This window comes from Alexandromys fortis, unplaced genomic scaffold, assembly GCF_014885135.2.
Source record: "Alexandromys fortis isolate MF-2015 unplaced genomic scaffold, M_Fortis_MF-2015_v1.1 scaffold_40, whole genome shotgun sequence".
Taxonomy (NCBI): domain Eukaryota; kingdom Metazoa; phylum Chordata; class Mammalia; order Rodentia; family Cricetidae; genus Alexandromys; species Alexandromys fortis.
In genome coordinates this window covers 13,182,855-13,206,297 of record NW_026067966.1, presented here as the reverse complement: position 1 = coordinate 13,206,297, position 23,443 = coordinate 13,182,855, and the positions used below count along the sequence as shown (strand labels likewise).

The 23,443-nt window shown below is 42.9% G+C and overlaps 1 long non-coding RNA gene across 1 annotated transcript; it reads left to right on the top strand.

Annotated features, from left to right (window-relative positions):
* Positions 1-1,874: 1,874 nt before the first annotated feature.
* On the top strand, positions 1,875-7,651 carry LOC126508752 (uncharacterized). Its single transcript, XR_007593960.1, has 3 exons — positions 1,875-2,115; positions 3,420-3,619; positions 7,202-7,651. It is a non-coding gene; the product is annotated as an uncharacterized lncRNA (long non-coding RNA).
* The last annotated feature ends 15,792 nt before the right edge of the window (positions 7,652-23,443 follow it).

Sequence of the window (23,443 nt, the reverse complement as noted above, 5' to 3'; positions counted from 1 at the left end):
ACTGGGGTCAAGATCTCTTGTGGCCTGATGTTGGCTGTTGGCTTTCTGTATGTTGCCTTTATTATGTTTAGGTACGTTCCTTGTATCCCTGCTCTTCTAAGACCTTTATTATGAAGGGATGTTGAATTTTGCCAAACGCTTTTTCAGTATCTAATGAGATGATGGAGAGAAACTCAAAGCGATTCACTGAAATCAGGAACGAGATAAGGTTACCCACTCTCTCCATATCTATTCAATATAGTTCTTGAGGGTCTAGCTAGAGCAATAAGACAACAAAAGGAGATCAAGGAGCTACAAATCAGAAAAGAAGAAGTCAAATTCTCACTATCTGCTGATGATATGATAGTTTATATAAGCGACCTCAAAAATTCTACCAAGGAACTTCTGTAACTCATAAACACCTTTGGTAATGTAGCATGATATAAGATTAACTAAAAAAATCAGTTGCCTTCCTTTACACGGATGATAAATGGACTGAGAAAGAAATCATAAAACATCACCCTTCACAATAGTCACAAATAATATAAAATATATTGGAGTAAATCTATCCAAACAAGAATTTAAATCTTTGAAGAAAGAAATCAAAGAGGCATCCAGAAAATGGAAAGCTCTCCCATGCTCTTGGGTAGGTAGAATTAACATAGTAAAAATGACAATCTTACCAAAAGCAATCTAGAGATTCAATGCAATGCCCATCAAAATCCAAGCAAAATTTTTCACAGACCTCAAAAGAAAAGTACTCAACTTCATATGGAAAAGCAAATACCCAGGATAGTCAAAACAATCCTGGAAAACAAAGGAACTTTGGGAGGCATCACAAAACCTGATTAAAAACTCTACTACAGAGTTCCAGTACTGAAAACTGCCTGCTATTGGCATCAAAACAGACAGGAGGACAATGGTACTGAATCAAAGACCCAGATATCAATCAATCCACACACCTACAAACACCTGATTTTTGACAAAGAAGCAAAAAAACATAAAATGGAAAAAAGAAAGCATATTCAACAAATGGTGCTGGTATAACTGTATATCAACATGTAGAAGAATGAAAATAGATCCATACTACCATGCACAAAACTCAAGTCCGAATGGATCAAAGACCTCAGACATATAACCTATGACACTGAACCTCATAGAAGAAAAAGTGGGAAGTACACTGGACCACTTCCTAAATAAAACCCTAGTAGCACAGACACTGAGAGAAACAATTAATAAATGGGACTTCCTGAAACTGAGAAGCTTCTATAAAGCAAAGGGCATGGTCAACAAGACAAAACAGCAGCCTACAGAATGGGAAAATATCTTCACCAACCCCACATTGGACAGAGGACTGCTCTTCAAAATATACAAAGAACTCAAGAAATTGGTCACCAAAAGAATAATCCAGCCAAAAAAAAAAAGGGGGTACAGACCTAAGTAGAGAACTCTCAACAGAGGAACATAAAATGTCTGAAAGACACTTAAGGATGTGCTCAACATTCTCCATCAGAGAAATGCAAAACAAAACAACTCTGAGATTCTATCTTTTACCTGTAAGAATGGCTACGACCAAAAACACTGATGACAACTTATGTTGGAGAGGATGTGGGGTAAAGGAAACACTCCTCCATTGCTGCTGGGAATTCAAACTGGTACAGATGCTTTGGACATTAGTGTGGTGGTTTCTCAGAAAATTAAGAAACAACTTACCTCAAGGCCCAGCAATACCACTGTAATGGTCTGTCCTGTCCCTTTCAGAGACAAGCCCCACCCACTCCCTTCCCCATTTGCTGAGGCAAGCAGAACTTCTGCTTCTAGCCTGAGTCTCTTCCTTTCTGTCTGTCTCCCAAAGAGGTAGCTGCTGCCACGGCTCCTCTCCCCACCAACTCTCTCTCTCTCTCTCTCTCTCTCTCTCTCTCTCTCTCTCTCTCTCTCCTCTGCTCTTTTCTCTTCTTCCCTTCCCCCTCACCATGGTGCTTATGACTTGGCCGGGCTCCTCATGTTTCCTCCTGCTCACGGGTGGGCTGGCTGAGGACACGTGGAACCCTGAGCTCTGGGACCAGGTTTCTTTACAACAGCTCTGCATTCTATCTGCCTGAACGCCAACCTCTACACATACCAACAGCTTTGGTGGTGAGTTTTCCCCTTCTAGCCCCTAACCACAGCCTTCACTGCTACGGTTAAGCCCTTTCCTAACTAACATTTATCTCTGGTTGCTTTATGTTGCTAATAACATGACGGGATGAACCGGGGTCAGTCCTCCTGTGCTAGCATTGCACACGTTGTGTGGTGCATTCAACTGGGGGCCCAGGATCCCTCGGATTTTTCTTTCTCCTTTCGTTTTCTTTTCTTTTCTTTTGGACCACTCGTCAGTGGTCCCTGCTGTGAGAGATCACTTGGAGTGCCTTCCAAGCCTCTCTGGCTTCCAAGTTGTCAGAACTGGAGCCAGTCAGGCTCTAACACCCACCTGTAAAGAGAGGATGCTCTTCCACATGCCCTGTGGTGTTCACCACCGTTTTTAAGTTTTCAGCTATGGTATACACCCACACTCTGCCAGTGTCCCACCAGCTCCACTTTTTCTCACACTGTCCCTGCCAACAAGATTAGTCAGATCCACAAGGTGGCTGCGTTCAATTCCAGCCTTTTGCTCCCTGCTCTGGCTTGTGGCAAGGTGGCTCGGCAATGGGGTGGATCACACCTCTAGGTCTCTCTTCCATACAACATGTGGCTGGTGCCATTTTTGACTGAGGTCAGGTGACCTTACCACCATCTTAGCTGAGGTCAAGTGACTTCACCACCATCTTAACTGAGAGCCAGGTCAAATGACCAAGTCCCGCCCTCTTTACTGAGGTATACCCTGCCTGGTCCCCTGTTTTACTTATGTTTTTGTCTCTAAATTCCTCTTGCTGACTCTGCTGCATGTGTGTTTTGTGCAGTGGCATGCCTTTGGTAGGGCCCACCAAGAGTATCCACTTCGCCCAATTCCTGTTCACTCTCTGTGTGTGTGCGTATATGTACATACATGTAACTTAAATACATCTATGTTTACCGTTAAATGTTATAGTTGTCTGTTCATTGTATCTCATTTCAGACTACAAAATAATAAGTCTCATGTTTTAAACTGGTGTGTACTTTTAATTCTCTTACAAAAACATGGTATATTTAATCCAACGCTGATTTAAAATATATTAAGCTGTTCTCTATTATTGTCAGTTCTGCTATTAATCTTCTATTGCAAGCAGTTTTTTTTTCTTTTTTCTGTCTTTCTAAATCTTACCTGTTAAGGTGAAAGCCAGTACAGTCAAACTTGGACCCAGCTCTCCGAGCAGATTCTATATTGTAGTTATACCTGATAAACAACCCTCAACTTCTCAGAGATCTGGTGAATACAGCATTTATATATTTAATTATTAAAAAAAAACTTTTTGTAACAAAAGAAACAGGTTGGCTCCTAGCAGCAGTACTCTATTTCCTTCAAAGAAGACAGAAGACAAATGGGCACAAAACAACGTCCATCCACAGTTCACTTCAACTGCCAAGCGCTGACCACTGGGAAAAACCACCTTTCATCTAAACTGAAGATCTCCAGACAGTGGATAGAATCTCTGGAACCAACAGCCTAGATGCTCAGGTCAAGGTAGGTTTGTCTTTCTACAGATTTCTTAGCCCACAGGATCTCCTAGAGCTTGGAAGGCCCTACACTAAACAGCAAAAAAAAAAAAAAAAAAAAAAAAAAAAAAAAAAAGACCCTCAGAGACCATGGAGGACCCTGAGGAGTAGCTCTAGATGCCAACCAAGTAAGTTCTCTGTTGTTTTTTTTTAATCAATAATACATAAAATTGTATCCTTCTCCAAGATTTCTGATGCAGTTTGACAGCTGAGAGGTTTTGTCATATAAAAAGACATCCTCACCAAACAAATTCCACCAAAATACAAATACAAGTTATTAAGGCATGTACCTGCAAGTTATAAAGGTGTGAGGACAAGCACATACTACCAAATTTCTCTCTCATGCTGCCTTTCATAATCTTAAGGATACTTTTCATTATGCAAAAATATCTGTCACAGTCATTCTGATATAAATATGCTGCTGTTTAAATTTTCATAAACCCAAAGAATTCTTGTGAGTTCCAGGGAGCAAAATTGAAGGATCCACCTTAAACAGGTCAGATATACTCTTTTCAATTCCCTGGTCCTAAATTTTTTTTTCCCTAAACTTAACCTTATTCTCTGTTCTGCCAATACCTTAAACAAGTATAAGAGACACCAGATATTTCTATACCACAAAAAAACAAGACAGGAGCAAAAAGACCAGTTACCCCAGGATGTGATCAGCACCCAGTTTTCTAAGGTTCTCCCCAAGACAATGCACACAAATAAGCATGAAGTGGTCTTGAGACTCTACTGTCCTAATTCTTTTAACTTGTGGTGCCTAACCTCCTTTTTTTTTTTTTATTATAAAACAGAGATGGGAATGTAATGGTCTGTCCTGTCCCTTTAAGAGACAAGCCTTGCCCACTCTCTCCCCAATCTGCTGAGGCAAGCAGAACTTCTGCTTTTAGCCTGAGTCCCTTCCTTCCCATTTCTCTCCCAAAGAGGTTGCTGCTACCAAGGCTCCTCTCCCCCACCCCCGTTTCTGTTTCTCTCTCTGCCTCTCTGCTCTTCTCCCTTTCTCCTTCCTCCTTTTCCCTTTCCAATCCACAACCCACTAAACAAATATCCAACCTTACTCTCCATGGCATGTCTATCTGTCTGTCTCTCACCTGCTGTGGCTGTGGCTCCTCAGCGAACTGACTGTCCCTCTGAGGTCTCTCACCAGCCACATGGCTCCCTGACTGGGATCTGCTGCCCCTTGTGGCCCACAGGCCACTCAGGGAACAATGCTGTTTTACTTTTACCATAGCAACCACTTTTGGGTATATCCCCAAAGTTGCTCAATCATACCACAAGGCCATGTGCTTAACTATGTTCATAGCATCATTGTTTGTCATAGCCAGAACCTGAAAACAACCTAAATGCCCTTTGACCAAAGAGTGGATAAGGAAAATGTGATACTTTTACACAATGGAGTACTACACAGCAGAAAAAAATAATGGCATCTTGAAATTTGCAGGCAAATAGGTGGATCTAAAAAACATCATATTGAGAGAGGTAACCCAGACCCAGAAAGACAAATATCATATGTACTCACTCATAAGTGGCATTTAGACATAAAAAAAGAAAAAAAAAAAGCTTACAATTCACAATCCCAGAGAACCTAGGCAACAAAGAGGACCCATCTAATCTACATGGGAAGTAGAAAAAGACAAGATCTCCTTAGTAAATTGGGAGCATGGGGACCAGGGAAAAATATATAGCTCAATAAAAGCAATTTTTTTAAAAAAAGACCCCTTGTGACCAAACCCACTTGTGAATGTACTCATTGTAGACCAGTGCAACCACATAGTGGGTGGGGACATTAAACCCTTTCCAAACCAATTGTTTGACTAACATTTCCCTACTGCCTACTTTCTGCTCCATGCCTCATTGACATGGGAAAGACAACCAGTTAGAAATTCCCCTGGCTCTTGAATAAGGTGGCAGATGTAAGCTAGTGAATGCTGCAACCTTAAGAGCCTTGAAGGCCAGGTCAGAACCCTGTTGATAGTAATCTTGATGGTCAATCTGTGCTGGTGGATTCAATTAACAAAGTTACCTCATCCAGTGAGCATGTGACTGCAACATTAATTCAGAGGCTTGTTTGTGCTTGAGCTTTTGCTTGATCTCTTTAAACAAATTTCCACGTAGGAAAGGTGGCCCATTGCAGCACAGCCTTAAGGGAGAGTTCAGCTAAGGTGGTGGGAAACTTCCATGAAGGCATCCGCTGGCCTGGAGGCCTGGGGACAGGAAGGCTGCTGGGAGTCACACCACAGCACAAGGGAATTTCTGCCTTCTGGGGCAGGTGACATTGTGACACTTCACTCCAAGGCTTCTCTGCAAGGGAATTTGCAGCGAAGGTGTCGCCTCCAAGGGCTGAAATGGAGCTGACTGGGAAGCAGCTCTTGCAGTCTTAACTCTGGCGGCACTGTCCACAGCAGGCCCCTTGAGGCCTGAGCTCTCTGTTTCTCCTTGGGCACAGAAAGATCAGACATGGAAGCGGTGGAGGTAAAGAAGTTACCCATTTTGTAGAAGGAGACAATAGCCAACAGGGGTGAGAAATTGTGTAATAGGAAAAAAAAATGTGCCTTCCTAACTGGATGGGGAGACAAACCTGACAGAAAACACAAAAGAAGGAAAGAATGGGGGTCCCGAGGCTTACCTGCCAAAGGGACTGGGGGGCCTTCTCACTAAAATTAAACTGCACTGGGGGAACTCCAGCACCACAGGTGAGGAGAGGGAAACTAGAACCTGTTCTGGGCAAGTTACAGCCTCAATGAAAGAGAGGACTCTAACCAGGTGAGCTCAAAACCTATGCTAGAAATACCTGCTTCATATGCCAGATGTAACTGGACCCTAATGTCTTCCTCGGGGGAGGGGTGAGACCGTGCAGCTTCAATGAACACAGCACTGGGAGTCCAGTGAAAGGCAGACAATGGGGGCAGGGTACTTATATACACTTCCTGCACCCAGGCAGACATCATGTGGTCACTCCTCATTGGCTAGGACCTTTGACAGCACCTGTTGATAGGCCCTAACACACCTTAAAATAATAGTCTACAACACTGAACTACTTGAAGATCCTGAATGCTCTGTTTTCAATTTTTCCCACTCCTGGTTCATCCAGAGATGGGTGAGGTTGCTGTGCCTTTGCCACGAATCTACTTTATTCAGGTGTGACTCACTGTTTACCTTGGATTTCAGGCACTTAATCAAATAAAGTTCTGGTTGAGTCATTTTAAATATATTTCATTAACATGTTTAATCTTCCTTCCACCTTCCTGAACATATAGAATAATAATAACTGCCCTTGTCCACCAATTCTAACATCTCTGTTATTTGGTGTTAATGTTTTGTTATATTTTCTTGCTTCTTTAGATAACTGGTAATCTTGGATTAGAATTGGTAATTTACCAGATGTTGTAAATTTTTACTTGTTGTCCGGTGGTTATTTTCATATTTCCATAAGTATTTTAGTGTTGGTCCTAGTCTATGGTTTGATTCTTCTGGGCTTCATATTAAAGCTTTATGAATTAAAATTAGATCAGAGTTTACTTTAAGGTTAATTTTCTCCCTTATTTAGGATTCTATACCCAGTAAGCTCTGAGACAAGAGGTTTTCTACTCTGGCTGATGGGAACCTGAGTCATTGCCCACCTATGTGAGTAAGAAGTATTATTTCCTCTAACTCTCCATCAGCTTTAGGTGGTTTTCCTCCTTCTAGATCCTGTTCAAATGCTGGCTGAAAATTTAACTAGGGTTCTTCGTTCTTCTCAGCTGTCTGTGCAGCCATGTCCTCTCTCATAGTCCTGAGAACTCTGCCCTGGTGTCCTGTAATTCCAGTTACACCTCCTCAACTCAAGGAGACCTCCTCTCTGTGTCTTGGAAGAAACATTTCAGGCAGAAAGTAGGGACTAGCAGGGAGTTCAGATAATTTGTTTTTCTTTCCTCAAGGGTCCCTATCCTGCTGTCAAAACCCATCATATCTTGCCCATTTATTTTTAAGTTTTTCAAAGAGACCCTGGTAGGTCTTTGTGAAGCCTCTTTGCCAGAAGTGGAAATTTGCAATTTTATAGTTTCAAATATGGCTGAGGAATATTTTTGGCACATAGTAAATTACATCTGGACAGACCAATTAAAGCTCTCTGAATTTTTAAAGATCCCCTCATAAAGTTTGCATCATTTTCTAGTGCTGAAGCATAATTCTCATAATCACAATTTTTACTTAACTTGTTGGGGAGCAAGTCAAAGTTTTATTTCTCATTAATGAGATAACTGGAAAGACACTAAAGTTAGTTATAAAAATGAGACAAAAGAAGGCAAATGACCTATTAGAAGGAGGGATAGAAAAAGGAAAGGGGAGAAAGGGAGAGGAAAAAACAGGGGAGAGAAAAAGAGAGGAAAATTCATACTGGAATAAATTTACTGACTTAAAAATAAAACTTGCTAGTGTTCCAAAGGGCAGTTAATGTCATATGACCCCCGGGTATGTCTTCTTCAATGAACAAAGATAATTTTTATCTTTTCATGCAAAATTTATTTGTACCATACCACATTCATTTTCTGCAAGTTAACATTTAAACCTTTATGGATTGAAATAGATCTGATTTTTAAATTAATGGTGTAAAGTAAAGTGGTATTTATTTTCTCCTAGAGTCAGATGGCCCAGTGTTTTCCTGAGGCATTGAGTTTTGGAAAACTTAGCTGGGAACTCCTTGTAAATCACTGAGATCTGCAATCACCTGGTTTATTGTTTGCATCAGCATTTGCTCATTTAATGGAAAGATTATGCTAAAGGTAGTAGTGGTATTTCTAACTGTGGTATTTATGTGTTAGAATCACCTGGGGGTGCTTTTCAAAGTAAGGAAAGCCAAGACCTCTTACCAAATCAACCAAATTAGACTCTTTTAGGGTGTAGCCTGGACATCGTTAGCTCTTTAAGAAGGCCCATAGTTATTCTAATGTTCAGTTAGGGCTGAAAGCCACTGGTCTAGACAGGGCTACTCAGACCCCTTTCAAAAATAATGCCCTGTGACTCTCCAGCTCAGAACCCAGACAAATCACTCTTGCACTGAAGGAAGCAGACACAAACATAAGCCTTTCTGACTGCAGAGCATTCCCTGTGACTTGAGAATGATTCAGGGCTGCCAGCATTCATTCCATAGCACGGAAGCTGCCGGAAAGGCCAGGGGTGGAAGAGCCGAATGACTGGCTTTTGTGTCCTAATTATATTCAGCTTGATTTGTTAGAAAGAGATAGGAATGTCTGCTGTCAATTTCCCTTAGAAAAAGATAGATCAAAATTCATGTTGGGCCCCTGCCTCCAGCCTGCAGAGCTTGGTTGGCCCTGCCCTCAGAGTGAAAGTTCTTTCACCCAGTTATTATTGGAAATAGCATTTCTGATTCCAGACTGTACATTAATAAATAAAGGCCATGGCTACTAATATCCACCCAAAGAAAACACTGTAGCAAGCACAAGCCTTCTATATCGCCTCGGACAATGAAGCTCTATTTCAAACCCCATCCCTTCACGCTTGTTATTGCTGAAAAGCGTTTTTGTAACCTTTATTAAAAATGGGAGAAATCATTTTCAAAAGCATGGGCCTTTGAAGCTTCTCTTGTTTGTATGGCTAAGAAGACCATGCAGAAAATGTTACCAGCTGAGGAAGGCAGATGTTAAGGAAAGTAAAGCTGATATGTTTAAAACATTTTTTGTATGTTTTTTTAATATAAGAGGTTTTAAAAGCAAAAATTGGTGTTGATTTATTTTCAAATGACTTTAGGTATCTTTCTTAATTGTATGATGTCTTTGCTGTCTTACAATAATGAGTAATATCAATAGAAGTCCAATATTAAACCCTTCACCTGGTTCTTGATTTTCTTGACATATTTCTTGGTAATCTTTTTTTAAAAATTAATCTATTTCTTCCCTGATACTACTGATAATAATACCCCCTGCCTCCTGCTCTTATAATGAAATGTTCCTGTGAGCTGGGTAGGGACAATATTAACTTGTACAGTTATTTGGCAGGTGAGAAGACTGTGACTCTGAGATAGCAAGTGACCTATTACCCAATGAAAAAATTGACAAAAAAAGGATAACCGTAATATGTACATATTGAGCTCCTGATGTCTGGGGTCCCCTTCCCCCATATACTCCATTTTTCTTTAGAATGTATGTGTTTCCATTAAGAAAATATCTCAACCATTAATTCTTTCATATAACCTCACAATATTTCACATAAACGAAGAATAGTGTTTCAAAAATAGGACTTTTCTAGTTCAGTTATGTCATCTATCAATGCTATTTGCCATCATAAGTCCACTGCTCCCTTTTAAATTTTTGCACAGTGTTCATTATTTTATCTATAATTAAATGATCATGGGACTTGGGAGGAGGCAAGAACCAGGGAGGTGGGTAGACAGCTGAACCACTTAGCAGAGCTAGAGCAACAAGTAGCCCTGAGGGTGGGCCCAGGCTAGAAAGGTTTTAGGGAGGCCTGGACCTTTAGTTTGAATTTCCAGGTGTGAAATCACAAAAGAGCTGAGAGCATAGTTCTGGAACTCTGCAGAGGAACTGGGCTGAGTGTGTACCCTTGGTAGTGATTGGCCTGGAGGTGCTATTAGCTAGAGTCTTGGGGATGGATGAGGGACAGAATGGAAAGCTGTAAGAACGGAACAAGAAAGATCAACTTGTCTGTGGACAGAGAGTCAGCTTAGGAAGGAGTCAGAAAGGGAGGAGAAAAGCAAGAGAAGGGGACTCCCGGGCTCTCAATCCTACCCTTGGCTCACCCCAGGCTTCTTCCTCTCTGACTCACCACCGACCAGAAGCTCTGGGAGCAAGCAGCTGTCTCTGCGCTGACGTCCTACCTCCTCCCATCAACAGGGCTTCTTATCAGTTCCTAATAACATCGGAATTTGTTCACTCCCCTTTCCCCTTCCATTGGTACTTTCAACCTGACCTCCGAGCCTGACATCTCTGCCCTGGACACGGCATGGCGACAGACTCTTCAGTGGTCTCCTGTTCCGATCCCGTCCCCTCGCTTACCTGGGAAGGGTGCTCATTAAAGCACACGGAAGATCCTATGATTTCTCGGCTTAACCCCCGAATTCCTTCTGTGGCATAGCATATGGTTCCTGCCAGGCTCTTACACCTCACCCTGGACCATTCCCTCTCACAATCCCTAGACCCAGCTGCAGTAACCACTCACTATTGTTTGAATACCCCAAATTCTTCCCATGGCCCTTGGCTTTGCTATCCCTCCATGGCAAGTGATCTTCCTCAGGGCTACCATGGACTGGCACTGTATTTCAGTGGGTGCTGCCTCCATGGAGGGGCCTTTCCTGGCCACCCCATCATATCAACAGACGTGCAGCTGCGTAGTGCCCTTGTTAGTGAAGTTTCTCCCCCTAGGAGGCTTAAACAGCAGACACTAAGTGTCTCACAAGTGAAGAGAAATCTGAGATCAAGGTTCGTTTCTCTCTAAGGGTGGCAAGCAAGAGTCTCTTGCAGGCTCTCGGTGGTTTGCACATTGGCTGACTTCCCCCTGTATCCTTTCCTGTGAGATTCCGTCCTCCGGATCCTCTGTCCAAATGCCCATTCCGCCCCCCACCTTTATAAGGCTATGACTCTTACTGGAGTAAAACTCACTTTGATGGTTTCACTTTAACTTACTTCTGTAGGGAGGCTTTGCACACTAAAACTTCAAGTGTGGGAGGGGCACCACTCAACCCACAAAGGCACAGAGCGCCATCCTATTACAGAGCTGCATTTTCTTCACAGCGTGTGTCCCTGTCTGAAATTACATTGCTTGTCTTTTACTATCCACCTCTGAAATTTCCATGGGGACAGGAGAGGGGGCAGCCTTGTCTGTGGAGCATAACCTGCCAGTGTCCCTAACATAGCCCATTACCATAAATACCAAGGGCACCGAACTGCCAGCATCTGCAGTTTTCTGTCCGAAGTTTCTCCTAGCAATCTTGCCGTTACAAGAGTCAGAAGGGGATGCTGGGAAAGGTCATCACAGGTGAGACTTGGTAGAGTAATAACCCATCTTCCTCACCTACTGGAGGCAGCTGAGGCTGTTTGCTGTCATCACCAAGCTGTTGTTACAGGACTGAGCCAAGTTATCCACAGCATTCATGAGTGTTCCTCTGTTGGTTTCCCGTTCCCACCTGCCCATTCTTGAGTTCCATACTAAAATCTTCAGTGTTCATGTCTCCAATAAATGACTTACACTCCATTTGTGTGCCTGGGAAAACCCACTGTAAGAAGGTCTTTATCACCATATACCCAGATCCTTAAAAGCCCATAATACAAAATTTATGGTAAATGTTCAATATATAATAATGAATGAATGAACAGAGGTAATGACTGACACTGTCAAATGCTGCACAAGGGTTTATGGTAGAGGACATTTTTTTAAAAAAAGAGCAATGTGGTAATATGGGGTCACTTATGGAAGGGGCGAAAGTCTAAAAGATCAGAGTTGAATAACAGGCAAGCAGGGGCAGGAAAATTAGCATTATTAGGTGGCAGGGTAGAAGAATGATCTGACTTTTTATAAATGAAAAGTATTTGTGTAGGTTTGATGCTGACTCAATGGCAAAGGAAAAGCTGAAGGTAAATGGGGGCCAGGTTGTAGATCAGCCTATGGCAAATTATTGGCTGGGTTAGAAATCTAGCTGGAGAGCAGGGAAGTGGTGGCACACGCCTTTAATCCCAGCACTGGGAAGGCAGGGGCAGGCAATCTCCATGAGTTCAAGGCCAGCCAGGTCTACAGATTGTGTTCCAGGACAGCCAGGGCTACACTGAGAAACCCTGTCTCGAAAAAACAAAAACATAGAAAGAAAGAAAGAAAGAAAGAAAGAAAGAAAGAAAGAAAGAAAGGAAGGAAGGAAGGAAGGAAGGGAAGGAAGGAAGAAAGAAAGAAAGAAAAGGAAAAGAAAAGAAAGGAAGAAAGGAAAGAAAGAAAGAAAAGAAAGGGAGAAAGAAAAGAAAGGAAAGGAAGAAAGAAAGAAAGAAAGAAAAGAAAGGAAGGAAGGAAGAAAGAAAGAAAGAAAGAAAGAAAGAAAGAAAGAAAGATGGAAGAGTTAGCCAGGACAGGAGACTTTTTGTTTTCTATTATAAGAAAGGAAGACCGAAAGTAAGGCGAGAATATGTGTGTATATCTATATATGCATATATATGCAAATACAACACTCATTAACATTTATCACAGAATATTTAAAAAAGATTTGAAAATGCATAAAATAACTAACATTTATTGGACATGTACAATATTTTAGGCTCCAGTCTATGGACTTTCACACATTAATTAATTAATTCTTCAAACTGCCAAAAGTGAATAGGCGTTGATGCTGTCTTTTTACTGTAGATAAGAGAGATTAAATTTATTGCCTAAATTGGAAAACTGGTAAGTGGTGGAGCAAGGATGTGAACTGGGAACTTGTGGTGTCTGGATCCAGAGAGACTCATGTTGGACACAAATGAAAATTCAATGAAGAATTCTGGATCTAAGGTAGCAAACACTTGTGAGATTCTTAGGTCTACACTGATTGAGAAATCATCAGGAGTTTGTGGGATGCGGATGGTGATTATGAGGAGGGAGATGGGCACCACACTGTCCTGAACTCAACTCAGAGATGCTTTTCCATGGAAAGAGGAAAGGGGAGGGGGAGGGGCATTTTGAGCAGCAGTGAGGAGCTCATGGTTGCAAATCCTGAATTTGGGGAGGCTCGACTAGAGACTTGAGTGACTGTCTCTAGGGACCTTGGTCTGTTGGAGGTTTGCCGTGGGAGATAAAGAGACTGCCAAGAAAAGCAAGACACAGAGAAGGGATCGTAGTTGGGAATGACTGTTTCTTCACTTTTATCCTGAAATCAGCATTCAGTTCACAGAGTTTTAGAGGGAAGAGTTTAGTAGATGGTAACCTTAGAAAAATCCCCGATAGGAGAGATGGGGAGTAGGGCTGGAGAGAGGGCTCGGTGGTTAAGGGCACTTGCTTCTCTTCCAGAAAAACTGAACTGAGTTCCCAGTACTCTTGGCAGGTGACTGTAAATTCTGCTTCAACAGGATCTTCTGGATTCTGTACACACGGGAGAGTGCACGCATGTACACATGTATGCATGAGCGCATGAGCATGCACACACCCACACACACTAAAAGAAAGAGTGAGAAGAGTGCAACGGGAAGCAAAGAAACCTATCTAGTGAGTGTGTGTGTGTGTGTGTGTGTGTGTGTGCAAGACAACTGTAGCCAAGTTCTTCTGGGGCGCTAAGGGAACCAGAACCAGAGTGGATACACCTCTTAGAGTCAACCCCAAGCCCCCATGGTGAGGCACTCCTGCCACCACTGGGAACTAATTTTCCCTGATGTTGGTTCGGATTGTGCGCCAATGTGAGTTATTTGATGGATGACATCAGCTGACATAGACGTAGGGAGAGTAGACTCTGGAGGCCACAGAAGCTCTTAGGTGGAGAGATGGGTGGCTGTGGAAATCCGATATACCAGGGAGGCTCTACCGAGTAAGTAACCTTCGGAAAATCTTGATGGGTGGTATTGGCACATGGCTTAAAGAGTGAGAACAAGAATATATTCTGAGAAGTGATTCTCCTTTTCCTACCACCCCTCTCGGTCTTCTACTGCTGTGGTTTCTCACATATCATGTTAAAGCTGGTGGAATAGGTTGTGTGTGTGTGTGTGTGTGTCTTTCTGTGTTTGTGTTTTACACGGATAGTCATGAAAAGTACTTAGAATATTTATTAAAGATATGTGTAGTGGCTGATTTTGTCTGTCAGCTTGACACAAGCTAGAGTCATCAGAGGAACGAATCGAAATGCCTCCATGAGATCTAGCTGTAAGGCATTTTCTCATTTAGTGTTAAGTGGGGAAGGTCCCCCCATAGTGGGTGATGCCATCCCCAGACTGGTGATTCTGGGTTCTATGAAAAGGCAGGCTGAGCAAGCAAGAGAAAGCAAGCCCACAAGCAGTTCCCCTCCATGTCCTCTTCATCAGCTCCTGCCTCCAGTATGCTGCTCTATTTGATTTCCTTCAGTGATTAACAGCAGTGCTGAAGTGTAAGTCAAATCCTTTCCTCCCCAACTTGCTTTTCTGTTATGGTGTTTTGTACCAGCAATAGAAAACCTAACTAAGACAATATGGTTCACAAATAAAGTGCATATCTAGAGGTGTGTGTGTTTGTATGTGCATGTGTGTATATATATATATGTTTATGCATTTATAAACATATGCATATGTACATATTATTATTATTGCTCCTTTATGACTGTATAATGGGGAAAATTTTATATTGTTAAGCCTCAGGCTTAAGTGGTTTCATAAAGTTTGTAGGCAGACTTTTCCTGTCCCAACTGCTAGCTCCAAAATAACCACAAAGAGGTTTATATTAATTATAATTGTTTAGCCAATAGATCAGGCTTATTACTAACTAGCTCTTACATTTTAAGTTAGCCCACATTCTGTATCTATGCTCTGCCACATAGCAGTACCTTTTTGAACATGGTATGTTCATCTCTTGCTCTCTCTGCGTCTGGATGACAACTCAAAACTCTGCCCTTCTCCCTCCCAGCATTCTCCTAGTCTGGCTCTACTGCCTAACCTTATTCTTTCCAGTTATTGGCCAGCCAGTTTCTTTATTAAACCAATCACAGCAACATATATATTCACACAGTGTAAAGGATTATTCCACAGCAAAAGTTCAATTTTACGGACATACCACAGCTTAACATATCCTTTAATTTTTTTTTTTTTTGTCTTTGAGACAAAGTTTTAGGTAGCACAAGCTGGCCTCAGAGTCTTTATGTAGTCAAGGATAAGCTTAATCTCCTGACCCTCTTACCTCTACTTCTTCCCTGTTGCTGGGAGTACAGGTATGCAGCACCATGCCCCAACATCATGTTCTAAACTTTTGTTTTTTAAGTTTTTTTAAAAAATTATTTTTATTTTATATGAATGAATACCTGCATATATGTTTGTGTACCATGTGTATGCCTGATACCTATAGAGGCAGGAAGTGAACTTTGGATACCTTGAAACGGAAGTTACTGAAAGACCCAGATAAATCCAGACCCCTCTAGCAGGAAAAATAGAGCCAATAATCTAGCAGGAAGAGGAGAGCCAAAAATTTAGGTTATCCAGTTCAGTGGCTCTGTTTCAGGAACTAGCTGAAGATAAAGTTGGATTATAACCTTGAGAACAATCTTGAGAAACAGGGAGTTACCTTTTCGTGATTATCACTGCTATTTTCGGAACTTTTCAATGATTACTGGTATTTTTGGAATTTCCCAATGACGCCCTCCCTACCCCCTTTGGATTACTGGGTTGTGGTTTCTTCCCTTAAATATCCCCTTTCCCAGCTATTCAGGGCTGAACTCTCTACCCCTGCATGGGAAATGAGCTTTGGACCCAGTGCATGGTTCCTGTCCTGTCAATAAACCTCTTGGGATTGCAGCAAGGATGGTCTCTAGTGAGTTCCTGGGGGAGTTAACCTGAGACTTGAGTGAGATTCTCCCCGCTCCAGAGATCTTTCATTACAAATAGTTGTGAGCTGCCACGTGGGTGCTGAGAACCAAACCTGAGTCCTCTGCGAGAACATCAAGTGCTCTGAAACAGAAAGCCATCTCTGCAGTCTTGTGTGTGTGCATGTGTGTTACTACTATTACTGTTGTTTTTGGTTTTATCCCCTGAACAGAGAATTCTTTTATACACAGCACAGAGCACATTTCAGATATCTGTAGGACTCACGTCTAGGAACAGAAGTATTGGAGCAGCACACACACATACATGCATTATATGCGCATATGTACATATGCACATATACACATACGCACATATATACATAAATAGTATCTACACACATATATACACATATATACATACATACACATGCACACACATACGTATATATGTACACGTACAGTGTTGAATTTCCCCCAAGCAGTGGGCACTTCTGTGGGCTTGGCCTCCAGCCTGAGGCTCAAGAGTGAAAGTGGAGGAAGTTGAGCAGAGGTGGGTGGGGCAGCCAGGTGGTGAGGTCCTTCTGGAGAAGCTCCAGAGCTGACAAGGTTTAGGGTGTGGACACACCAGGAAGGCATTCACAGGGTAGAGTAGGGGTGAAGGTCAAGGAGGCAGAGGAAGTCAGCTGAGCTCTGAGCTGGAGGAGCTGATGATGTTGACGATGATGAAGCTTCCTTTAATCTGCTTGTCCCTTTACCGAGTTAACTTATGAGCCTCAATTAGAGAAACCCATTCCCCTCAGATCTAGCAGGAGCAGAAGTGAGAAGCTTCCTTGTCTCCCTTTCTTCTGAGAGTAACACACTCCCCAAGTTAGGTGAAGAAGCTCCTGGATCAGCATGGCTGCCCCAGGGGACAGAAGATGATGGCTCCATGTTTTAGGATTGCGTTCGTTCGTGGCAGAGAGACAGGCAGTGGTGTTTTCTTCGCTCCTTAGAGCCAAGTAGATATCAGTTAGGTAGGTGGCTAGCTCGTTCTACGTCTTCAGTTTCCTGGGTCTTCCTGACACTGTCAGCCCTGCTCTGGTAGTGCACCCCTTTCATGATAAAGCCAGCAGCTGCAATACATACAGGGCCTAATGTGGTGGGTTGACTAGGAGCTGTGCTCAGCAGTGGGTGTCTGGGGTAAAATCAGACACCAGTTTCTCTCAAAGACTCCAAATGGAGGCATAAGCCACAGAAGCCACAGCAGCCCCACAATTTCCTCAGGCCCTCAGCTGCCTTTCTTTTTCACGTTTGTTTTTCTGTACACCAGTAAACAGGTGTCCTCTCCAGTTTTCATGGAGCTCCCCCAGGAACCACCCCCTCAGTAACTTTGGACAGCCTAAAGTCAAATCTTATAACCACCATTGCCTTTAGGGACGTTTCCCCTCTGGACACATTGCTAACCCTCCAAAAAATCAAGGTTTTGCTGATAAAAAATAAGAAATGGATATGGCTTGGTAACTTACAATCAATATCTAACAAATGCCCTAGACACCTTTTTAACTGTGTTTTTTTTATTGTGGTAAAATATACATATTGTAAATTTTACCCTTTTTTTTAAAAAAAATTATTTATTTATTTATTTTGTATACAATATTCTGTCTGTGTGTATGCCTGCAGGCCAGAAGAGGGCACCAGACCCCATTACAGATGGTTGTGAGCCACCATGTGGTTGCTGGGAGTTGAGCTCGGGACCTCTGGAAGAGCAGGCAATGCTCTTAACCTCTGAGCCATCTCTCCAGCCCTAAATCTTACTCTCTTAACTCTTTGGTCTGTACAGTTAATTGGCTCTAAATAGATTCACGCTGTTGCATAACTGACAGCACCACCAGTTTCGGGAGTCTCTAACGGTAACTCTGTGCCCCTTTCCTCTTCCTCATAGACACTATTTGTTCTGTCTCTGCCTCTATGAATTTAGCACCTTATTCCAGGAGACCCATGTCTACCTTACTTTACTCCCCTAGAGTTTTCTAGTTTCACTCCTGTTGGAGCACCTCAAACTTCACTCCTTTTTTTTTTTTTTTTAAATAACAGAATTACATTCTGTTACATGAACAAAAACCACCAAAACATTGTTCCTTGGTTGCTGGACGTTTTGGTTGTTACCAGCTTTGGGCTATTGTACATAGGCTGCTAGGAATATTAAAGTATAAGTATCCAAGCTTCTGTTTTAATATTAGGGAGAGACATGCACACAATGAACTGGACTTACTGGATTGTGTGATAATTTTATTTTTAACACTTGAGCCAAGTCCATTTTGCATTTTATCTAGTGTTTACGAGCATGCTTTAATATAACACTGAAGCTCTCGTGTACAAGGGCTGCCTTCTTGGGATCCCATGTCCCTCTCAGCTGGGGAAGCTGCTCCCCATATGGTCTAGGAGAGCTGTTTTGCTAGATGCTGTGGTTAGTATGATGAAATTGCTCCCATTTTAGAAATATGAAATACAAATGAGAGGCAAAGTCAGCTTCATACCCCACCGTTCTCCTGGTAATGAGATCTCTGCCAACTCAACTCCTGGTTCTGACTCCTGGAGTTTGTGTTGGATTCTTTGGGCCAGTCTGGACTTGTAAAGATTCACGAGGAGGTTTCAGGCAGGAGCTAATTGCATGCTCAGACTCGGTAAGCTCAGGATCACTCTCAAGCCATTTGACAGGGAGAGATGAAGTAACTTCATTCTGAGCCTCATGTCCAGTTCAAGGTGAAAGTTAGCATAGTGGCTAAGGACTGGAGCACAAATCCTAGCAAATGACTATCGAAGTTTTTTAATTTCCCTGTGCCTGATTTCCCCTCATGTAAATTGGGGATAATAGCAATGATTTACTTCACAAGTTTGTTCGTGTCACCCTGTTAGAAGTGCTCTTACAAGGACACCCGGGCTCTGGACGTGTTCTGATTGTGGGGCAGAGTCAGGGTGTTGACAATACGTCAGCTCTTTATACTGCAGTAGTTAATGGCGTGTGTCATCGCTGTAACTCAACTAAATCAGAGGGCAGGGGTGGGGCTCAGTGGCAGAGTGCTTACCTAGCATTTGTGAGGCCCTGGGTTTGAATTCCAGCAGAAAGCAAACACCAAACCCAAACAAACAAACAAACAGAAAGTCTGCAGGCTCAAAAAACAGGTAACAATGAACAGACTCAGTCAAGCGGGTTGAAAATTCACTGGACAGTATCTCTGGTCTGGTATCGCAAGGCTGGAAAATACTAGCCCCATGCTATCTTCTTCTTCACCGACAGATTGCAGGCAGCTACCTAGTTCTACCAAGCACCATTTACTGAGGCAAAGGTCAGGCTTGCGAAACCATTATTACCAGGGCAAATAAACATATAGACCTGGAGTAGCCATCAGCCACAGTTTGGTGCTTATGGCTAGGTCTGGGCTATAGAGCTGAGGGTCGAGACTGTGGGCAGCGTGGAGAAGGCTCAAGGTGAAGACGCTCGAGGAAGACGGGAGTAGGGTGAACTGCGGTCTTGTCTGCGGAGTTGGGCTCATTTTCACAAACGACAGAAACAACTTCTTACTATAGGAAAATGCAAGGTCTCATCCATGATCACGCAGCTTTTGAGGAGAAATGGAAGTCTCAGTACCACTCTGGTGGTTGTAGCAAAGATGGAGGATCCTGAAAAATCCCACCCTGATGCAGCAAATTTAGACAGGGCCGATTCCTTGTGGGCGAGACCTAGACATCTGTGGAGCAGTCACTGTCTGCCACCTATTGGTCAATGTGCTTCACTGCAACTGTAAGAATGTAAGCTGTGACGGCTTCCAACACATTGTTGATTTTTAAAACTAGCCCTGTCTGTCTCTTATTTTGCCTACTAAAGCTGTTTCTTAGTATATGTTTGGTATTGGTATATATCACAATTTTTGTGAATATCAATAATTATATCTTTGGAGTGAAATGGGCTGGGATGTGCATCAAGAGAGTGATGTCATCGCAGGAAGAGAGCGTCCTAGATTCCAACTGCTAATGTGTTTTTAATAGTCAAGAAATTCTTCCCCTGACATTAAATGACCCAGGCATCATTTTAAAACCCAGGGAGGCTTGCATTTTCTCACGGTTTACTGGAAAAGAGGGTAGAGTGGAGAGTCTGCTGCGTTCTACCGTCCTGACGATATTCTTAGCATCCGCGGAGGAACAAGGACACCGAATGGAGGGAAATCCAGGAAGGCTTATGGAGGGAATGAAGTGGGTTTTAAAGGAAATGTGAGTCTTGAGGATGGAAAAGACTGTTCACCCCGTGTGCTCCACACCTACAATTCAAATTTACAGAATGATAACGAACAGTGGATAAATGAGAAAGTGCACGGCATCCTTAGCTATGGGGAAATGCAAAATAAAATGACACCGAGATCCATCTCCTGCCTGTCACCAAGAAAGCAAGAGCTGATGATGATGGGAGGATGTCAGAGGGGAACCCTTCTGCGTTGTTGATGAGGAAGGAAGCCGGTACAGCCCCTAGGGAAAGCAACCGGACTGACCATACAGTTACCTGGTGCTCTAACTACACCGCTCCGGGGTGCAAACTCGAGGAGTCTAAGCAGTTACCTGGTGCTCTAACTACACCGCTCCGGGGTGCAGACTCGAGGAGTCTAAGCAGTTACCTGGTGCTCTAACTACACCGCTCCGGGGTGCAGACTCGAGGAGTCTAAGTTAGCACACCACAGAGATTCTGGCACACTCACGTTTATCAGCACTCTGTTCTCAATGATCGAGAAGCCAACTTAGGTGTTCATCAGGAGACGGGTGACCAAGAAGATGTGGTATGTATGTGTGGTGGAGTTTTATCCAGCCGCAGTGAAGAATATATTAGCCCATTTGCAGCAGGAAGATGCATGGAACTGCAGATCATCATGCAAAGTGAAATAAACAAATGTAAATAGAAAGAGAAAGACAGGGGCTTCCTCTTTTCTCTCATGTGCATAATATAGAATATGCATGCCTCTAAATGTATGTACCCACCGAGTAATGAAAGCAGAGAGGAACTATGGGAGTGGGGGAAGGAAATCGGCAGATCTGGAATAAGGGAAAGCGATGGAAGAGGAGAATATGACAAAATACAGTGATCTATCTATGGAAATATCATAATGCAACCTATTACTTTTGTACATTAAAAATTAATGAAAGTGAGTTTCCTTCAGAAAGGTCACCCAGGGCTGGTTATCCATTAAAGGGTAAAGCTCACAACCAAAGCTTCGAAAAGGTCACATGTTTAGGATTATATCTGTGTTCCTAAAATTCGGTAAGAGACCTGGGGAGGTCCAGAGAGACAGAGCAGTGGCGCAGCTGCACGTAGTCTGGTATTATGTTGAGAGTGGGAGCTGAAGGTGTCTAGTCACCAACTCATGCTATGGGTGCCCAGCATGGTAATGGGGTGAGCTACCGAGCCCTGCTATTATCCCTGGGTAGGTGAAAGCTACCATCCTGGATGGAGCTCTTTCTTCCAGATCCTAAGTGTTGAACAGACTCATGTCTGCAAAGAGGCCCCTGCTGGAGCATAAGACCAAACTCAGGAAGTGGAGGAGGGAACTTTTTCCGTTCACAGAGAAAATCTATTTCCCAGATTGGAGAGGAGAACTGGGAAAAAATGAATTAGGTCCCCGGTGCAATCCTTGAGAATTGTTTTAGAAATTAAGAGTGAGAGATGGAAAGGGTATTTCTAAAAACCAGTTTGGAAAAAGTTTAGGGAGGTTGGAAAGATGAATTCAGGAATGGGTGTTAGGGTTAGAGCAGAACCTACAAATGGGACGGGAACGAAGAGCTGGGGCTCATAGGCAGTACTGTTTCAGGTTCCTCCACACAGCAGCTGAGCCGTCGGGGACATGTGGCTTTGCAGCCAGTGTTAAAATGGTCCTGGAAAACTGTCCACAGAGTTCTGCAGAATCCTGCCTCACATGTCCATTGTGAGCGTCCTGTCAGTACTTTTTGAGGTTCATGATAACAATGCTTCTAGTCGTCAACATGAAGTGCCTGGTTTTGCAAAGCTGGGACAGAAATTGGAGCTGGAGTATATAGGCTACGCTCCATGCAGGCCTGGCCGTTTGACTGCTGAGTGGCCAAACAAATTCTAGAATGATCTTGAAGGGTCATAGGTCTTCACAGTTCTACCATGGTAATATGAGAGTTCTGGAGAATGAGGCCCAGGAATACGAAGGCTCAAGTGTGCTGGAGGGATGACTCAGCAATGAAGAGTGTTTCTTTTTCTCAGCACCCACATCAGACTGATCTCAACCACCTTGACTTCAGCTATGCAGGATCTGAAACCTGCTTCAGGCCTCTGTACGTACCTGCACATGTACATTTGCACACTTACATGCACACATGCATGCACACATACAAACCTTTTCATTAAAATCAAAAGAGCTGTTGTGTTTGGGGTTGGAAATTTGACTCAGTGATAAAGGACTTGCCCAGCAGATGCAAGGTCCTGGGTTTATTTTCCACTGGGGAGAAGAAGTCTCCGAATCTTGTTCTTTTTTTTTGACAAGAGAAAATCTTTTGCTAACTTTTAGGAATGGGTTTTTAGTGGAAACACATGATTTTATAGGTCTCATGAGGAAAACCTTTACCTGGTAGAAGGTCATGCTGTTAAACACCCATTCCTGCCTTATGAAATATTTTTTCTAATGAGTTGACTCTGGGGTGTTTTACTGAAGCAGTAGTGTGTCTGGTGGGAGTCAGTCTGGCGTCCACTCCCAGACCCACCACTGCATAGCCACATGTACAGCCACGTCCCTTCTATCTGGAGCCCTGTTCACCCTTACAGTACGACTGAGGAACTATGCTCTTTTCATTCTTTGTAACTTATGATCTAGTGACTGTAGGCAGAGATGGAAGGACACAAATGGAGGCAGCCCTTCTGCTAATAGACTTGAAGTGTGTGTGCATACTCCATTGTGTTTGTATTTAGAGATGGATAGATAAATGTGGTAATTAGTGTGAAGCCCTAAACTATGAGAAAAGGAACAGAAAGTGTTTTCCTCTGTGAGCTCACAAAGCAAAGGCCACGAAAGACACAGTGAGAAGGTGGCTGTAACCTAAGATGAACACCCTCCAGTTACAACATCTTGGTCTTGGGCTTCCATGTCCCAGATCTTTAGAATGTTAATGTCAAGTCACCCACCCTGTGGGACTGAATGAGGAAAGCTGAACACACTAAATATACTCCTTCATCCCTCAGCGATTTAGTAGCTTTTGGGAGAGTGTATTCAGCTTTGTCCATTGACAAATGAATAGAAAATCAAGTTGAGTCCTGGAAAAGAAGATACACTAGTGTTTTGGAATTTTTTTGAAACGCCTTTGACC